Source organism: Phoca vitulina, unplaced genomic scaffold (assembly GCF_004348235.1).
Source record: "Phoca vitulina isolate PV1807 unplaced genomic scaffold, GSC_HSeal_1.0 scaffold36, whole genome shotgun sequence".
NCBI classification, from domain to species: domain Eukaryota; kingdom Metazoa; phylum Chordata; class Mammalia; order Carnivora; family Phocidae; genus Phoca; species Phoca vitulina.
The window spans coordinates 7832620-7844911 of record NW_022589739.1 but is presented as its reverse complement, the minus strand read 5'-3'; positions in this window follow the sequence as shown (position 1 = coordinate 7844911).

Sequence of the window (12292 nt, the reverse complement as noted above, 5' to 3'; positions counted from 1 at the left end):
CCGCCCCTCACTAGTAAACCCAGGTCAGCTCATTTAGCTTTTCCTTTGGCTCAGCCCAAATGTGCCGTTTTTGACTGTTAACTTTTTCCACTCTGAAATCTCGGAGCAGTATTTAACTTACTCATTGGTGAGTGTATTGGAATTCCCTCTTGAAAGCAACTTGGCAGTCTGTATAAAAATACTGTGTTCCTATCCAGTAATTACATTTCTAGGAAACTGTTCCATGGAAATGAGAATACAGAGGGAGTTATTCCTAACAGCATTATTTATTAGTATAATGGTAAATTATAAAACCCAACACCTAAAGAATGGTTGAGTAAATTATGAGAGATTATTCAAGGGAACTGTTTTATGTACACAACCTCTGCCTACTTATATTAAGACCTTCAGGGATCGCTCTAAGAGGTAGCTCCCCATTTTATTAACTTCATGGTCGTCATTAAAAGCAGTAATTATTTGGATTCTTTGTTTACTTGTTCATTGTCTGCCACCTCTACAATGTGGGCTCTACTAAGGTAGGATCTTTTTGTTCACCATTGTATCCCCCAGCAGCTGACAGAGTGCCAACACCTTAAGTAGGCATTCAATAAATTTACTACTAAATTTTCAACCATAGGAAGTGATATTTATGAAGAGACTAATAATGTGGGCAATACTTACTCAAAAATAAAATCAAAGAAGTATAAAAAACAAAAATATTACATAAGCATGTAAATTTATATTTTTAGGGTAAAGTCTTTTGTTTTTATTTTTTTAATGTAAACTCTGTGCCCAACTTGGGGCTCAAACTCAGGACCCCATGAAAAGTCACATGCTCCACCAACTGAGCCAGCCAGACACCCCACCAGGATAGAGAAAGTCTTCAGTAAAACAAAAGTACTTTTAAACATTTGATATATTTTACTACATAAAAAAAAGTAAGTATAACAACAACAACAACAAAAAAAAAAACCTTCCAAACCTAGGAATAGACAGTAAAGATATTGCCACATATATAAGAATTACTACAAACTGGGCTTCTGGCTGACTCAGTTGGTAGAGTATGTATGTGACTCTTGATCTTGGGATCATGAGTTCCAGCCCCATGTTGGGTGCAGAGATTAATTAATTTTAAAAAAATTTTTAAAGAATTACTACAAATCAATAAGAAAAGCACAACTCAACAGAAAAACGAATAAAGGATATGAATAGTCAGTTCACAGAAGAAAAAATTAAATAGCCAACAAATTAGGAAAAGATGAACAACCTCATTAATACAATATGATAACACTGACTGAGAGGTACATAGAATGCAATAGCAATAGAGAGGGGTATCTAAATTAGAGTGGGTTGCGTGAAGGTCTCCTAGGTAGATTGATTCTTAAGCTGATTTAAAGGATGAGTAGGAATTAACAAAGGGGAAGGAAACCTTTGCAAACCCTAGAAGCTACTGCTAATCTTTGAAAAATAAGTGGAGGGGCGCCTGGGTGGCTCAGTCGTTAAGCGTCTGTCTTCGGCTCAGGTCATGATCCCAGGGTCCTGGGATTGAGCCCTGCATCAGGCTCCCTGCTCCGCAGGAAGCCTGCTTCTGCCTCTCCCACTCCCCCTGCTTGTGTTCCCTCTCTCACTATGTCTCTCTCTGTCAAATAAATAAATAAAATCTTAAAAAAAGAAAAATGGAAACAAAGAGTATGAGAATGGAAAGAAATGAGATGAGGGAGATAAGACAAAGGACTTGTCACAAAATGCTAGAAGTTTGAACTTAATCCTCAAAGATACCTGGTCATTGACTGGAGAGGGACATACTAGGATTTGTATTTACAAAATTTATTCTGACTTCTCAGTGATAGAATTGAGGCGTGCCCCCGTAGCAGAAGGAAGGTAAGAAATTATTATAAACCTGGCCTGACCCAGGGTAATGGACAGGAAACAAAGATCTGACATCAGATATAAGAGGATGTATGAGAAAAACTACTTTTAAACTTTTATTATATTAATTACATTAGTAAATACATAGTCATTCCAGAAAAATCAAAAAGCAAGCTATCAGAAAAACAAAAATCATATACTGTCATCCATAGATAATCATGATATTTGGGATTTATCCTTCTGGAATATTAGAAATGTTAAGGAAGTAGAACCTAGGGTCATGCCCTAATTAGACAAGGATACTAGGTAAGAGGGAAGAGACTAGTGTTTAGAGAGTTTCTGATTTAGGAGGCTGAGGGGAATATTTGTCACTAAGAGACTAGAGGAGGAGGAGTCAGATTGGAAGGAAAGGTGCTGAATTTTGTTTTGGATACCCTCTATCTAAATTTTCTCACTTCCTGACTTCTTCCACCTTTTCTCAGCTAAAACTGCTCTCATTAATGGTTACCAGTGGGTTTCTTTTCACTGGATTCAGTGGTTAGTTTTTAGTCATTTGCCACCTCTCTGCATTGCTTAATACATTAACTGCTTCCTCCTTCACGGTTTCCATGACAACTCTATTTAGTAGACTCTGGGAGGTAATTCTTTTTCCCACCTCTTAAATGCTGGTTATTTCCCCCAAGATAGTCACTCTCTTCTCAGTCTACAAACTTTTTCTAGGCAATCTTGGCCATGACTTCAGCAACCACTAATGCATGCATAGAGGACAAATAAATGTTTATCTCTAACACCAGAATGATACATATAAAGCTTTTTTATACCAGGGTGTAGCACACACAAACACTTCAAACTCAGAACATCCAAATCTGAAATCAATATCTCACCTCCCAAACTTTATCCACTCTCTATATTCACAATCTTGGGAGATGATACCATCAGCTCCCCTTTTGCTCAAGCCAGAAACCCAAGAATTCTCATTTTACATTCATTAAATTCAACTTGTTTTTTTGTTTTTGTTTTGTTCTGTTTTGTTTTTGAGAGAGGGGGGGAGGGAGTGGGGGAGGGGCAGAGGGAGAAGAAGAAAGAATCTTCAACAGGCTCCAAATCCAGCCTGACATGGGGTGCAATCTCACAACCCTGAGGTCATGACCTGAGCCGAAATCAAGAGTCAGACACTTAACTGATTGAGCCACCCAGACACCCCTCAACTTGTTGAATGAATGAGTGAATGAATGAATGAATTCCTCTTGTCTTTCACACTCACATCCAGTCAGACTCTTGGTCTAGTCAGATCTCCATCTCCTTACCCACTTCATTCAGATCTCATGATATCTCTTCTCATTTGCCTCTAAGCTATTTTCCATATTACCGCTAGAGTAGTCTCTAAGAGGTAATCTTGAAGCCATTCATGATCTGAAACAAGCTCAAATGGTCTAGCTGACTCGGATTCCAACATGAATAAACACATCAGTGAATAAAAGAAACCATTCTGAACTACATGTATCCTGAACATACCATATTCATTTGTGCTACTGTGCCCTTGCATAAGTTATCCCTCTGCCTTAAATGTCTTCTCCCCAGTGTTTCCCTATGATCAATTACTGCTTATCTTTGAAGAGTTTCTCTAAGGATACCAGTCCTGATAGGTACTTCCTCTCCTGGACTTCCTCTATTTTAGCAATTATCTAATTATTTTCTAATTGTTTACTTATCTGCCACCGGACTATGACCACCCTTTGGTGATCCAGCACAGTGCCTTTTTCAATATGTTTTTACACAATGAATGCTTTTGAGATACATAAAAACTCTCCAATTATCACTAGATAATTAAATGTACAAGTCTGTTGCTCAGCAGAGATTAAACAAAGGCTGATGGTGAAAATATTGATACTTTTTTGAAAAAAGAAAGACTGAAGATGGTAGACCTGCACCAGCAGATACAAAAAATATTATAAAGCTATAGTAATTAAAACAAGGGTATACGGGGGCAGGAAAAAAGTAAGTAAATAAATGAGATCAAATAAACTTATATAATTACAAGGATTAGTATATGCTAAAGGAAGCATTTTAAGTCAGAAAAAAAAAAAAGATTACTCAGGGCACCTGGCTGGCTCGCTCAGTGGACCATGAGACTCTTGATCTTAGGGTTGTGAGTTTGACCCCTGCATTGGGTGTGGAGATTACTTAAAAATAAAATCTTAAAAGAGAGATTATTCAACAAATGGTACTGGGATATTTAACCAATTTTTTAAAAGTCAGATACCTGTCATACTATATACAAAATTAATTATCAAATTATTTTTTTTAAGATTTATTTATTTATTTTAGAGAGAAAGAGAGAGTGTGTGCATAAGCAGGGTTGGGGAGCAGCAGAGGGAGAGAATCCCAAGCAGACTCCTCGGTGAGTGCGGAGTCCGACATAGAGCTAGAGCTCACAACCCTGAGCTCATGACCTGAGCCAAAACCAAGAGTTGGACACAACTGACTGAGCCACCCAGGTGCCCCTATCAAACGATTTTAAAGCTTTGAATTTAATGAACAAAACTATGAAAGTACTGGAAGATAAAATAGAAAAAATGTTTTTGTTACCTTGAGCAAAAAGACCTTGCTTAGTATAACCAACAGGGAAGCCTCTGATTTTACCCTCGTGCAACCCTTAAAAACAGAATATAGCACTTTGTCACACACCCAAAAGAAAATCTGTACAAAACAATAATAAACAACATAGAGTTTACTGAGTTGTTTTTGTTTTTTTAAGTAGGCTTCTTGCCCAAAGTGGGGCTTGAACTGATGACCCTGAAGTCAAGAGTCACATGCTCTGGGACACCTGGGTGGCTCAGTTGGTTTAGCATCTGCCTTTGATTCAGGTCATGATCCCAGGTCCTTGGATCAACTCCCGCATCAGGCTCCTTGTTCGTCGGGGAGCCTGCTTCTCCCTCTGCCTGCCGCTCCCCTTGCTTGTGCTCGCTCTCTGTCTCTTTATGACAAACAAATAAATTAAATTAATTTAAAAAGAAGATAGGAGCACCTGGCTGGCTCAATCCTTTAAGCCACTGACTTTCAGTTTCGTTTCGGGTCATGATTTCAGGGTCCTGGGATAGAACCCTGAGTCTGGCTCCACACTCAGCACAGTGTGTGCTTGAAGATTCTCTCTCTTTCTCCCTCTGCCCCTCCCTCCAATCTCTCTCTCCCTCTCTCTAGGATAAATAAATCTTGAAAAAATATATTTACTAAATAAATAAAAAGAAAATCAAATTCTATAGCATGGAATCCACCATGTTCAGCCTATAATCTAAAATTACTAAACATTCAGGTGCCTGGGTGGCTCAGTCTGTTAAGCTTCTAACTCTTGATTTCGGCTCAGGTCATGATCTCAGAGTTATGAGATGGAGCCCCACAGCAGGTCCCACACTCAATGGGGAGTCTGCTTGAGATTCTCTCTTCCTCTCCTCTGCCCCTTCCCCTGTTCATAATCTCTCTCAAATAAATAAATAAATAAATATATATATATATATATTTTAAAAGATTTTATTTATCCATTTGACAGAGAGAGACACAGCGAGAGAGGGAACACAAGCAGGGGGAGTGGGAGAGGGAGAAGCAGGCTTCCCGCCGAGCAGGGAGCCCGATGCGGGGCTCGATCCCAGGACCCCGGGATCATGACCTGAGCTGAAGGCAGACGCTCAACGACTGAGCCACCCAGGTGCCGCCTAAATATATATATTTTAAAAAATTTTTTAGATAGGGGCGCCTGGGTGGCTCAGTCGTTGAGCGTCTGCCTTCAGCTCAGGTCATGATCCCGGGGTCCTGGGATCGAGCCCCGCATCGGGCTCCCTGCTCGGCGGGAAGCCTGCTTCTCCCTCTCCCACTCCCCCTGCTTGTGTTCCCTCTCTTGCTGTGTCTCTCTCTGTCAAATGGATAAATAAAATCTTTTAAAAATAATAAAAAATAAAAAATTTCAAATACATAAATAAAATTACTAGATAGTCAAAACAGGAAAAGGTGATCCATAATCAGAAGAAAAATTAATCAATAGAGACCCCCCCCAAAAAACAGAGACCCAGAAATGACTCCTTTTTTTTTTTTTTTTTTTTAAAGATTTTTATTTATTCATTTGCGAGAGAGACGGAGAGAGAACAAGCAGAGGGAGAGGCAGAGGGAGAGGGAGAAGCAGACTCCCTGCTGAGCAAGGAGCCCGATGCGGGACTCGATCCCAGGACCCTGGGATCATGACCTGAGCCGAAGGCAGACGCTTAACCATCTGAGCCACCCAGGCGCCCCAGAAATGACTCCTTTTAAAAGCTATCATTAAATGTTCAAGGACTTAAACGAAACCATGAGCATAGCATAGTAAGGGAACAAATGAGAAATATCAATTAAGAAATGTAACCCATAAAACAGAGCAAAATAAAAATTCTGGAACTAAAAAATGCAATATCTGATATGAAAAAAATCATTAGATTGATTTAACATCAGATCAGACACCATACAAGAAAAAAACAGTGACCTTAAAGACAGGGCAAAAGAATCTCTTCAAACTATAGCACAGAAAGAAAAAGGCTGAGTCTAACATAAGCCTAATTAGAACTTTTGAAAGAAAGAAGAAAAAAATAAGGTATCTGAAGTACTTTAAGAAATAATGGCCAAAATTTGTATAGATTTGTTGAAAAAAATAACCCCAAAGATCAAAAAGTTCATTGAACTCCAATGGGATAAACACAAAGAAAAATACAGTTAGGTGTATCATACTGATACAGCCAAAGATAAACAGAAAATCTGCCAGAGGGGCGTTGGGGGAAAAGACACATTTCATTCAGGGGAACAGCATAAAAATTAACATGGGCTTCTTATAAAACATAAAACATAATGCAAGTAAGAAGAAAATGGAACAAATTTCTTTAAAGTGCTTAAAGAAGAGCGACTGGGTGGCTCAGTTGTTAAGCGTCTGCCTTCGGCTCGGGTCATGATCCCAGGCTCCTGAGATCAAGTCCCACATCAGGCTCCCTGCTAGGTGGGAACCCGGCTTCTCCTTCTCCCACTCCTCTTGCTTGTGTTCCCTCTCTCATTGTCTCTCTCTCTGTCAAATAAATAAAATCTTTAAAAAATAATAAAAAAATAAAATGCTTAAAGAAAATAAAAACAAAACTGTGGACTGAAATTTTAAATCCAGCGGAAATATCTTAAAATATAAAGGTAAAAGGATATTTCAGATAAACAAAAACTATAAGATTTGTCATCAGCTGACTTGGAACATAAATGTTGAAGGAAAATGATGGCAGAGGGGAACGCAGATCTACAGAGGAATGGAGAGTGCCCCTAATGGTAAACACAGGTAACTAGAAAAGAACTTTTTCCCCATTATATAATTTTTAGAAGGTAATTGGCAATCATACATTATTGGTGGGAGTGTTCAATGGTACAACCACTTTGGAAAAAGTTTAGGCAACTTCTTATAAAACTAAATAAATACCTACCTTATGACCCCTCAATGACACTCTTAGGTATTCACCCATCAGAACTGAAAATAAATGTCTACAAAAATACTTTAACACAAATATTCACAGCAGCTATAATCACAATAGCTGAAATCACTAGAAACAAGTGGTATGAGGACAGTGTCCTTGAAGTGGGGTGGACTGGCAGAGGGTGTCAGAGCCCAGACAGAATGAGGAAGCCGGTTTGGCATAGAGGTTTAAAACCCAGGCAAGTGAAGAGAGTGTCTTTACAGAAAGGCAGCCCACTGTGGTGTTTCAGAGCCCAAGCCAGGTGTGTCAGAGGTCCCCAAGACCACCCCCATTTTCAATGATTAACTAGAAGGACTCAGCACAGTCATACTCATGCCTAGGATTTATTACAGCAAAATGATATGAACCAAAATCAGCAAAGGGAAAGGCACATGGGGCCAAGCCCAAAGGAAACTAGGCACAAGCTTCTGAGACTTCTCTCTCCCAGTGGAATCATAGAGAACATGCTTAATTCTTCCAGCAACAAATTGTGACAACATGTATGAAATGTCTACCGGGGAAGCTTATTAGAGACTCAGTGCCCAAAGTTTTTGTGGAAGTTCGTCACATAGGCACTCTATGCCTACCCAGGATTCCAGATAAGCACAAGGAAAGCAGTTGTTCAGTATAAACCATGCCATTTATACAAACGGTTTGTACATAGTGAGCCACCCTTATCAGTATGGGAATGGTGAAACCCTCCTGAAATCCAGCTTACCAGACACTAGCCATGGGCCAACCTTGCAAGCAGGCTCTTTTAAGGATAGCAGTCTCAGGCCTGCTATATTAACTCTGCTCATCAGGTGACAAGTGTATCCCCCAGAAGGGGCAGCTCAAAGCAGGTTTTCAAAGCCAAAGGAGGATGAGGAGAGTTTCCCCACAGGAGGCAATGATGGCACTAGCCTGGTACCAGGAGTCAGAGGCAAAACTGAGTGAAAGTGCATCCATGCAGGATGACCTAGTACAAGGTGTTGGTTGGAGTTCAAGTGAGATGAGGTGGGCATCCACACAGGAGAGAGAGGGGTACAGAATAAGGGATTGGTTACAAACTAGTAGATTGGTAAAAAGAGAAAAAAAAAGTGACAATATTAGGGATCATAGAAGCCTGGATTTTCTTTCTTTTTTAAAAGATTTTATTTATTTATTTGAAAGTGAGAGAGAGCAAGAGAAAGCATGAACAGGGTGAAGGGCAGAGGGAGAAGCAGACTCCCGCTGAGCAGGGAGCCCAACGTGGGACTTGATTCTGGGACTCTGGGATCATGACCTGAGCCAAAGGCAGATGCTTAACCGACTGAGCCACCCAGGCACCCGAAGCCTGGATTTTCTTACCACCAGTAGAGTTAGAAACATGGAAAGGAAGAAAAGTGGAATGAAACCCATAATGTTGGATTGAAATTGGAAGTATCAGTGTGAAATCATGGTTTTCAAAACAAAAATAGATTATAGATGGATAGATCAATAGATGATGGATCAATGTAGGAATGAATATAAATGTAAATGAGTATGACCACTAAAAAGGTCTCGTTGCAAGAGTGCCTGACTGGCTCAGTCGGTAGAGCATACGATTTTTGATCTTGGGGTCGTGAGTTTGAGCCCCATGCTGGGCACAGAGTTTACTTTAAAAAAAGATAATAAAATAAAAAATAAAAGAGCCTGGGGGCAATGACACCCCAAAAACAAATTTACTTAGTGTCAAGATCTTGGTTCTAACTAATATTCTTGGAGAAATGGCTGATTACAAGGTTGGGGCATGGAAAAATACAAGAGAAGACTGGAACATCTTGTGCAAGAAGCAAGGAAGTGCTCAAAGAAATACAGGGACATAGTAAAAGGATTTAAGAGCAAGCTCGAAGGGGCTCCAATGACGAATTCGGGTATAATGTGAGCTGCAAAATAAATAATGATATTAACAGACCATATTGCTCATTGGATAAAATATGAAATTATGAAATTATATCAATAAAAATGAATAAATTAAAATTTTGATGAAAATAGAATATATAGTTTCAAGATATAATAAAATATGATTAACTACAAAAGGAAAAAGTAACTTTACCTATCATATCAACAACTGCTGGTAACAATTCTGAAAGAAATAAATACAAATCACAATTATAGTTGAAGGTTTCATCACTCATCTCTCAGTAATTAACAAAACAAGTAGATCCTGATTATGACATTGGTTATGTGAATCTGTATCTTTGTTAAAATTCATAAAACAACACTGCAAAAACTCAATTATACTGTAGGATAATTTTTTTTTTTTTTTAGTTTTAAGTAGGCTCCATGCCCAATGTGGGGGCTCAAACTCACAACCCTGAGATAAAGAGTCGCACGCTCTACCAACTGAGCCAGCCAGGCGCCGCACTATAGGATAATTATTTTAATAAAGTAAAAATAATATATACATATATATTAGAAAGAGTGGCAGAAAGGGGTTCCTGGCTGGCTCAGTCATTAAGCGTCTGCCTTTGGCTCAGGTCATAATCCCAGGGTCCTGGGATCGAGCCCTGCATCGGGCTCCCTGCTCAGCGGGAAGCTTACTTCTCCCTCTCCCACTCCCCCTGCTTATGTTCCCTCTCTCGCTGTGTCTCTCTCTGTCAAATAAATAAATAAAATCTTTAAAAAAAAAAAGTGGCAGAGTAAATTAATAACCTAATTCTACACCTTAAGGAACTAGAAAAAGAAGAGCAAACTGAACCCACAGCTAGTAGTAGAAAGAGAATAATGGAGTGGGGACAGAAACAATAGATAACAGGAAAACAATATAAGGAAAATCAACAAAAACAAAAGCTGGTTCTTTTTTTGTTTTTTTAAGATTTTATTTATTTATTTGACAGAGAGAGAGAGCACGAGAGCAGGAACACAAGCAGGGGGAGTGGGAGAGGGAGAAGCAGGCTTCCCGCCGAGCAGGGAGCCCGATGCAGGGCTTGAACCCAGGACTCTGGGATCGTGACCTGAGCCGAAGGCAGACGCTTAACCAACTGAGCCACCCAGGTGCCCCCAAAAGCTGGTTCTTTAAAAAGATCAACAAAATTGACCAACTTTACCTAGGTCGACTGAAGTATAGAGTGAGTATAAAATTTATATATATACTAAAAAATTTTTAGTATAAAATTACTAAAATAAGGGAAGAAAGTAGAACATTACTACAGATTTTACAGAAATAAAAGGATTATAAAAGAATATAATGGGGGCGCCTGGGTGGCTCAGTCGTTAAGCGTCTGCCTTCAGATCAGGTCATGATTCCAGGTCCTGGGATCGAGCCCCACATCGGGTTCCCTGCTAGGCGGGAAGCCTGCTTCTCCCTCTCCTACTCCCCCTGCTTGTATTCCCTCTCTTGCTGTGTCTCTCTCTGTCAAATAAATAAATAAAATCTTTAAAAAAAAAAAAAAAAGAATATTATGAACAGTTCCCTTCAGGGAAAAGAACCGGATGGCAGGGAACAGTGAAATTTAATATTTCAATTTTGTCCTGTGTGCATGAATAATATATTTAACTAATAACAACAAACTTCTGAGCATGAGAACAGATCAAAAAAAAAAAATCTATTAAAGCATAAATTATTTGTCTGTATTTTTCCAAAGCTTTTGCAATAAGCTTGTGTTACTTTCATGCTGGAAATAAAAATGATTTTTAGGGGCACCTGGGTGGCTCAGTTGGTTAAGCCGCTGCCTTCGGCTCAGGTCATGATCCCAGGGTCCTGGGATCGAGCCCCGCATTGGGCTCCCTGCTCAGCAGGGAGTCTGCTTCTCCCTCTCCCTCTGCTGCTCTCCCTGCTTGTGCTCTCTCTGTGTCAAATACATAAATGAAATCTTTAAAAAAAAAAAAAAAAAGGAAATAAAAATGATTTTTAAATGTTTGTAATGTCAGTGTGCATACAATTTTGGCTGTGTTTCTTTAACTTACTATTATATCGGGGTGCCTGGGTGGCTCAGTTGTTAAGCATCTGGCCTTCGGCTCACGTCATGATCCCAGGCTCCTGGGATCGAGCCCCGCTTCGGGCTCCCTGCTCAGCGGGAAGCTTGCTTCTCCCTCTCCCACTCCCCCTGCTTGTGTTCCATCTCTCTCTGTGTCTCTCTCTGTCAAATAAATAAATAAAATCTTTAAAAATAAATTAATTAATTAAATTTAATTTAATTAAAAAAAAACTTGCTATCATATCAAGTCTTACCTCTTCTTTGGCTAGAGGAATTCAGTGAAAACAGCATCTTCTCCTTGGCTGTGAGCAGGAACTCGAACCCCCAAGCTTTGCATTACCAGGTGAGGAGACCTCAGTCTGAACTGGGAATGGAAGCAGTTTAGAAACAAAAAGAAGAGTGGTTTGTCAGGGAGCCCAAAGAAGGAGTCCTAAAAATAGATTGGAATGTGGTGACTGGACTCAGGCATTTAGAACTAATTTTTAAGTCCCAGTGTTCAGGCAGCTGTCAGACAGGGCAAGCCAGAAGCCAGTGGGATCAGCTCCCTGGAAACCAGCTGGTGAAGCTGGAAAGAAGAAGCAGACAATGAATGTGAGGTAGGCAGGGTCAGCACCTTCGAATACTGGCACAGCAGTGAGTTCTGTCCCCAGACTGGGTGGGGAAAGGCCTGGGCTCCGGTCAAGAGCAACCAGCCAGGTCAAACTCTCTGAACTGACATCACTATCCTGCCCAAAGAATGCAGGCAGCTCAGACTGCCTTTTCATTTGTGCTGGGTGGAGAGAGTGCAGAATGAGTCCAAATGGTTCTAGGCTTCGAGGCTTGGCCCTCTGGCCCACTTCCCTCAGTGCCATTTGCCTAAGCCAGTAAAGAATCCAGGCCTCTAAAGAGTCAAGAGTATCTGAACATATCAGAATAACTTTTTATTTCTAAAAAGTATTTTTTTTCCATAAGACATGTCATCAATCATCACTACATTGTATGGCATGTTTGTGTGGATTTTGTTTTGTTTTGTGTTGTGTT